At 34.0% G+C, this 8,841-nt stretch overlaps 1 long non-coding RNA gene across 1 annotated transcript; it reads left to right on the forward strand.

The window, feature by feature from the left end:
• Nucleotides 1-258: 258 nt before the first annotated feature.
• Nucleotides 259-1,810, forward strand: LOC146163337 (uncharacterized). The gene is made up of 4 exons (XR_014494583.1): nucleotides 259-382; nucleotides 648-710; nucleotides 1,271-1,381; nucleotides 1,591-1,810. It is a non-coding gene; the product is annotated as an uncharacterized LOC146163337 (long non-coding RNA).
• Nucleotides 1,811-8,841: the final 7,031 nt, after the last annotated feature.

Below are 8,841 nucleotides of genomic sequence, written 5' to 3' on the forward strand. Positions count from 1 at the left end.
GATTCGGGTTAGCGTTAGGGTTTAGGTGGGTCAAGTGTTATTAATCCTATCTCATACTTTTTGTTATCTTTTCTGAACTTTTAATGAATATTTTTAATTAATCTACGCCGGGAGTTTACCTAAAGGTCCAAATCAGTGCATTGCCAGGACCTCAAGGTCTAAAAGTCTAGACTTTTCTGCCATTGGATGCCCTGATTGTCGTAGACCTTTTTGCTTAGAAATGCACTGATTTCTAACGGATCGGGTGGCGAACCACATAAGTTATGTGTATGTGAGAAGTGTTATAAACATCAGCCAGTTGCAGTTATCGTGTTCTCAACTTTAAAAAGATTAGGATAAAAAAGAAAAGGAAGGTGGATATGTCTAGGTCAAGCCTTTTATGGTAAGTTAAAACATTACTGTTTTATTTAATTTATATGTCAACACTTTTGTTGAAAAAGAAACAAGAAAATATACCCCACTGATATTTACTACTTTACCTTTTTTGGTGATCTTATTGACCCAGTCAAGTTCACACCAAAAACTTGTAGGTTAAGCAATGTTAATAAATAATTAATATAATACTATTTGACCCACCCTTATCCAAATAAAAAGACAATTTCTCTTTTGTTAAATCATTTATTTTAGTTTTTGTTTTCATCTTTCAGCAATCCCAAACTGCAAAAAATGAAGTTGTCTCAGTGGATAAGAGTTACAAAAAGCCATTAGAGGTACAAAATTAATATTTGCAATATTTTGCTATTTTATATGGTTATAATTGTCAATGTTGTTTTTAGATATTACCTTTATTTGTACAAGTGTGCTTTATATAGTAAAATGCTTTACATGAGGCAATTTTGTTTACCTAAATAGTTTTGTAACATTAACTATTGCACTTATTGGAACTATAGGTTACTGATAAACCAAATTCCATTAGTAGCGGTACTTCTCATCATATTAATTTATGCACTTTGCCATGTTTTTCGATCCACTGTAGTGTTTTCTAATTTGAAGTTAAATTTCTGAGAAAATTTTACATTAAAAATCACTAAAGAGTCTTTCCTGTAAATGCACTTATAAATTTGTTTTGCTCATTTTAATATAGTAATGACGTAATTTGGTATTGGATCAGATCCCGCTACATTTTGCCTAAATTTTCTTGTATTAGACATTCCTAATTTTAAGTATAAAAACACAAATATGCATGTAGTAAGTGATATTATTTTAAAGTATAGGCACATACAGACTACGGCACTATAATTTCTTTTTAACTTCATGTTTTTTTTTACAGACAAGCAAGGATTATTATCAGCAGTGTCCACTATGCTTAACAACGGACCGTATCTGGTCAGGTGAAGCAAATTAACCAAACGCCATTGAAAAACAAAGAACTATTCTCCTGGTAAGAAATATGTTTATAGCTCCTGTTAAGTGATAATATGCAATAAAATAACTCCAAACAATAAAGACTAATGTTGCCTAAAATTGATACTGTTAACATTACTTATTTTATAATTCATATATGTTTAGATTAGTAGAATATATTTGTCTAATGGCTTTTGTCACAAAACTTAGTTTGCATTAAGTGAAGGACATATTTTGTTTTTGTAGAAAAAGACAACCACATATCATGTTACGAGGGCTGTCCAGGACTCCCAAATAACCATTTATAGCAGTGTTTGTCAGTGCAGAAAAAAACTACTGTTGTAAAAATTTAACCCCACTTCTGTATATACCATTGTGTGTTTAATATGAGTGATGTCCCCACATGTACGTTTAGCCCTTCATTTTTTATAGTCTTTTTGGTGAAACCTTCTTAAATGTTAGTGATACGTTGATTATAATTATTGTTTGCAAAATAATGCTATTTTCATTGTAATTTTAAAGTATTTTTCCTTATGTTGTTTTTTTCTTTTGTATTTTTATTTGTCAAGTTCCATTTGTTACAACAGTGTTCTTTCTAATACACTTTCTTATTTGATTCTTAGAAATTGTGGTGAACGCAAAATTATTAGGGTGAATTCTTTTTCTACCCAACAATGTTAAATTTCTCGACAAATGTACCTTGAATATTATGTATGGCACAAACTAAAATTACCCAATATAGCATTTGGGTGGAACAAAGCGATACCAAAAAATATTTATTGGGAATCCCCACGAGCGTACCCAGAAAAGTGAAGTGGGTACAACCTAATATTACCTAAGAATACCATTTGGGTGGAACAATGCGATACCCAAAAATATTTATTGGGAATCCCCACGAGCGTACCCAGGAAATTAAATTAGGTACAGGCTTATGTTACCCATGTAATTTAGGTAAAATAATGTGATACCCAATAATTTAGATTAGGTAGATATCAGTGGTACCCAAGGTATTTTGGGTATTAATTACCCAAAAATATTTATTGGGAATCCCCACGAGCGTACCCTGTTTGACAAAAAAGTACCCAATGATTTTGGGTATTGAATACCCAATTTTGCTAACAGTGTTGGTTAAATGTCCATTTGCGACTTAAAAACAATTAATTTTCAGATATTTATCAATGTAACATTAATAGTAGGTAGCCCAATATACTTTGCATGGTTCATTCCACACTTTTTGTGCGCTCTATTGTATATTTAAATAGCACTTTTTGATAGACAAAAATTCACCTACTTAACGTATGATTTTATCAATTGCAGAACCCCAAGTGCATTACGCTAACGTTAAAAGGAAGGACAAGGTCGTCAGTTCCGACAAGCCAAAAGCTTCCACCTCTACAAACGCTGATGCCCAAGAAGAGACAGCGTACGCAAAAATAGACGAAATTAAGACCTCGAAACCAAAAGAAGACGACGACGTCTATTCGAAACTCAACACCGATGTACCATCCTCGTCCGATTTTCCACCACCTCCACAAATAACAGAATATCAAAACATAAAGCAGGGAGCCGAATATTCTGTTATTGAAACAAGTATCAAAGTCGAACCCGAACCAAGCTACGCAGCCATAGATCAACCGCTAGTTAGCAACGCAGAAGAACTCCAGTACAGCTCAATATACGATATCGCAAAACTGCCAGGAGAAGAGGTGAAGATTTCTGACGTCAACGAATCTCTATACACGTCAATGGCAGGTTGGTTAGCACGCCAGCTGCCTAGCTTCTGCGGAAAGTATCTGCGGAAGTTATAACGGAACACTTGAACCTTATTGCGTAACTTGCTGCTATTTTTAGGTGTAACCCTACATATTCATACAGTGATTTCAAACCTTCTATACCACGCCCGCTTTCTTAATTGCCCTGTATGAACAGGAACTAACACTTTAATACTATAGGTATATCTTTAAAGATTTAATGTTTAATTTATAAATTTCCTGAACATCTTTTAAGGCACAAATTGTAGTACGTCGTAGTTTGCAAAAAATATTAAAAAAATGTAAATAATAAAGACATATTTTTGTTTGTTTATGTTAATTAATCAACACCAAATTGCATGCGCTAAGATTTTGTTTTTGTTTAGGAAATCTTACTCTAAAAAAAGGGAAAGCAGCCCCAGAAAGTTCAGCTGCTATATCCAAACCTGAAATTAGGACGAAATTACCTTCGCCCATTCCTGATAGTCTACTGCCTCCACCACCACAAGATCTCTACGTGACGATTCACAATGGTGAATTGATTATACCAACCCAAGGTTAAGCTTTCTTAGTGTAATATAATCCTACTCTTGCAGAAATCGTTAGCCAACGCACAATACATTTTGTGAAATGCTGAGCTCTTGCATAAAAATCGTTAGCCAACGCGCAATACATTTTGTTGAATGCTGAGGTGTTTTATTTCTCTATCGTAACTTTGGTGTTAAAACCTGTTCGAAGCAGGTCGAAAACATAATCTTGGTGCCAAATACGATTAACCATAAGTCAAAACACTTAAAATATAACACCTATTACCAAAACGGAGTATCATTGTGTTTACAGACTCCAACAGCAAACTGGCATATCCAAATAGAATATATGTATTTTACCAATTATCAAGCGACAAGCTTTTCCAGCTACATAATTTCCACATTAATAGGCCAGGTAGAAACAAATGCTGGTTGCTTATGTGTACGAATGCCATTTAATCAAAAGTAGTATGTTCAGTTAAAAGGCGTACTATAGTTGCTTAAGGTTTATTCTGATGTGCTGTATAATTTCATCCCTCAAGTAATTTTACTTTAGACAAAACGAAGACACCTCCAGGAAGTTCAACTGCTATCTCCCAGCAAAAAAAGACACAATTGACATCTTACACTCGTGATGAAATGTTACCTCCCCCGCCACAGGAACTTTACACGACCGAGCAGAAAGGTTGGTTAATTGATTATACATTTTGAACTTTTCCAGTTTGGCAAGTAGTTATGCTCCTTCACAACATCCTTTTCAATCCGATCGATAATACCTAAAAGTTACACTTTACAGTCATACGTTTTCAATATTGATGTTCGGCTACACTACTATTGAAACTTTCTTGACATTTTTATTGTTTGGAATTTTTAGATAAAATAGACTTTTCCAGTGCTAAAGATGTATTTTACCACTCATTTTTCACCGATGAACATACATTAAGGTTCAAACTATGTCAAGCATATTCTGTATTATGAGGGGTGGTTAGAATAATTTACCTTTGCTCCGTTATATCGATGTTAACCAAAACAAAATGAAGTGACACTTGAGGCATGAGGTTCACATTTTGGTGCAGGCAATTCGACTCTGGAAAAATCTAGCACTTCAGAATGTTCAACTTCCGTTTATAAGTCTCAAATAGAGGGAAAATCATCGCTCACTACTGATGAAACACTACTGCTACCACTGCAGGAAGTTTACACCACTGTACAGAAAGGTGAGTTAATTGGATATCCAAGGTTAAACAGCTTAGTACAACGCAGTGATTTCTACAATGATGCTTCGTTTGCAGAAACCGTACCCCGACATGTCTCAGATAAAGCGTTTTGCAAAAGTAACATAACGTAGGTTTGCACATCTTTAGCGTCAATTGTGACATGTAACCGTATAATTTTAGGTGCTTCGATGTCATATTTTAGTATCGCAAAGCTATGTTATAAACGCTTACTTGACTTACATTTATTGTTTTTACCATTGAGATACCTTTATTATGGACAAGCATAGTTTTAACTTTGCTAATTTACTAAGAACTGCCCCCTTACTTTGCTAACAATTTTCCCCCACTAGAAATACATAAATGGTATAGCGTTCTTGTCTTTTTTTTTTATTACTTTTTTTGGATTCTATTTTTCGAACTCCAGAAAAAACGAAAACCGTTTCCGGAAGTTCTACAACAAATCCGAATCCTGACAACAAGGAGAAATCATTATCGGTCGATCGTGATGATATGCTTCCACCGCCACCACAGGAGTTTTACACGACCGTGCCCAAAGGTTACTATAGTTCATTTTCCTTTTTGGCGTCTTTATCCAACCCTTCGCGACGACGCCTAGTGGCAATAAATATATTGAACGCGCTTGTAAAACACCCTACCATCATCTTCATAATTTTGTAAGCTGAAAAGCTAACGTGCGTCTTCTATTCATGAAATCGTATAACTTTAATGAGCCACATTTAAAGATGTTACCACCAATTTACCGTGAACTGTGGTAGGAATTGTAAAAATAAACTTATGCAAATATAAGTTTGTTTTTCAAATTTTGTAATTGCGTCGCCATCAACTGTATATCATTATTATCATTGCAATTCATTAAAAATTGTTTACTTCAATAGACAATATACTTATTTACAGTTCTACATTTTCATGTTAGTTAAATTACTTTTATCAATTTTAAATGGAATCATAAGATAACATGAGCCCATTCAAAAAATATATTTTAATTTAGGGCGAATTTACAAAAAAAAAATTACGAATACCAATGTGCACAACTAAATTTAACGCAAGCGCTCAAATCGGGTCAACCACATAATAAACGGTGAAAACTCACACAAATAAAAATGTCAAGATTTCAATTAAATTGAATACGATATGGTGGTTTTTCTTCGGACTATAAATGACCTTATAAGGATCTTTTTTTCAGTTTTTTAACGTTATGTGCTTTTAGAACCGAAAATCGAGGATACGTTAATCAATGAGAAGAAACAAGAAGCCAAAGAATCGAACCAATCTAACGGTGTGCAAGAAACCCTGGACGTTAACAGCCTTTATGCTGTTGTTAACACATCACACCTGTAAAAAAGAATGTTATGTGGCTAAATATAGGAAAAAACTCTATATCCAGGGAACTTATTTGCTTCAATCTAAAAAAACATATGTTAGGAGTTTGTCACTAACAAGCTAATATATAATAGGGATACGGATTCCAAAGAGGTACAAAATTCAAATTTGAATTAGGCTTTCCAGCATAATCGGTTTTGCGATACAAAAGCAATACTTATACAAAATAATTTAATGAATTTAATTAACTTAACGGGGTTACGGTTGTTTTAAATTTTGTCATGAGGGTATTTTTCAGGGCTGGGACTGTTTTGCTAAGAAATCTGTTGACGTAGTCTCTGCGATATTGGATATGCGTGAGCGAATATTTTTGTATGTGTGGGCGAATTCTTTATCCTACTGTATACGTCAATCACTGTACAATTGATTTAAAGAAGCGGGTTATTGGTAATATAAGGGTTTGTTGTGATCATAATTATTTCCGCCCCTATATATTAGTAAAGCGCATATATTTCCCGTTGCAAAATGTTAAAACGTTGAGTTAAATTGGGCTGATAATTTAGCTTAAGATTTTCTCAAGCTTCTAAAGGTAACTTAACACAAGTCATGCTTTTTGCACACATTTTTGTAAAACAGTTTTATTTAAACACAAAGCTGCATCTAAAACATTATTCTGGGTAAGAAATCGATTTGTGCCTTGCCTAACGAGTTGTGTTCTGATGGAAGGGTATTGTCCAAATATAATGTAGTAAAGCCTAAGAGTGTCTTATTGCAATATTTAACCTGTGTTTTAAGAATACAGTTCTAAAAATAATGTTGTGATGAGAATATATCAATAGTTTGTTGTTTCATTAACCTACTTGTGTTTTGGCATCGTTTCGCCTACTGTCCAAATATCCGACACCGCCTAAGAATCCGTTCTTAGAGAATCTTTGCACTACGCAGATGCGAGATTTTTTGTATAACGCAACTGGTGCTTTGTTTACGGCAACGCTGTTTAACTGGATATTTAAAACTAAAAAATCAAAACAGAAGATATATTAGACGATGTTTCTTAGATAATTTCTGTTAAAAACATTAGTAGTCCTGGAAAACTACGTTTGTTTTTACGAACAATCGGCAGTGGGCAATTCGTATTTTATTATTGAGTTGTATAGGTTGTTAAAGATCATTTTTACAACCGATTAACAGCCTAAAACAGTTCTAACCGATTTATTTTGTAAAAAAAGTTAGGTAAAACTTTAACGGGGTCTGTATAAAATTCTGTATAAAATCGAATGCCATTTTAAATTTTAAAATGATCTCACGAGGTTCGATTTGGTTATTGTCGCTAATATAGCAAAGTACGATCTGTCTTGTTGCGATAGGAAGGGGTTAAAAAGTGTTGATATGTGTAAATGATAATTGTGTTACAAATCACGAAGCGTCGCTTTTAAAGCATAATGCGATTTAATTCGTTTTTAACAAGTTAAAAGGAAAAATTGCAAAATATTTGATCAATTAACCTTTTTGGTTCAAGAATGGCAAATTTTGGCAGAAAACACATTTTCATGCCTAGTCTAATATTTATTTTAATTAAATGTCTGTTGGCCGACGGAATCTCTTTAGTTGTTTTGTTTGTTACTATAGAAAAGCAGAAAAACGCAAGTAAGAAGCCCTTTAAGTTAAACGGACTACTTTTAGCTAGACAGTCAGGAACGGAGAGAAACGTGAAAAAATGCGACGAGGATTTTCTATTTGGAAAACCGGCTTCATTCCCAGTCGCACGATCTCACTGAATTCTGCTTTGGCCTCTGCATCAAATGGCACATAAATCGCTGCTAATGTCACGCTAGCATAAAAATTGTGTCGTTGGTATTTATACTGTGGTGGAACCAGAATAACAGGAGCAGGAAAATGGTTGTGTCGTGGGCCATGTCGAAGGTCTCGCTTGCTCCAAATGTAAATATCCAGTGAATTATGAAAAGCACTTTCATTGGGGTAATATGTGTCTTTGTGTGCGTGCCGTACTTAACCAAGTGTAGCGCGCTTTACAAAAGAGGTTTATTCAAACCATTTCCGACAAAACCTACAACATTACTTTTGTTGTATATTCCAGTTTTGCAGTTATAAATTTTAAGCATAGCAAAATCAGCTAACGGCTAAGCAAGCCATGTGTTACAATAGTTACTATACAGATATTTGCAATATTTATTTTTTAATGTTACGCTTAGAAATGTTTTACATATTTCATAAAACTTGAAGATAATTTTAGTTTCACGAAAGCGATAAAATCCATTTGATGTTTTACGGTCGCGAAAATTATTTCGAAATTTGTACCACGCCAGTCGATTTACTTCAGATTCCACATAGGCCGTACGCTAATAAGGTGTTACTCATGTCTGGGGAAGAATTTAGTTTGGTTAAACCATTTCAGACACTTTATCTAAAACAGGGGTGTCCAACAAGCGGTACGCGTGCCAAATATGGGACGCGACCTAATAAATTGAATTGAAACCACAAAACCGCAGTAGGATAGGTTATCTATAAAGTATGACAACAATTATATATATTTTAAAATATGTATACACAATTGTTAATAATGCGGCTCCTCCTTGTTTAACCAAACGCGAGTAAGACTTTCAAGTTTTAACAATTCAAGTTCGAACATTCCATTTGTAA

The sequence above is a fragment of the Ascidiella aspersa genome, chromosome 2 (genome assembly GCF_963924565.1).
Source record: "Ascidiella aspersa chromosome 2, kaAscAspe10.2, whole genome shotgun sequence".
Taxonomy (NCBI): Eukaryota; Metazoa; Chordata; class Ascidiacea; order Phlebobranchia; family Ascidiidae; genus Ascidiella; species Ascidiella aspersa.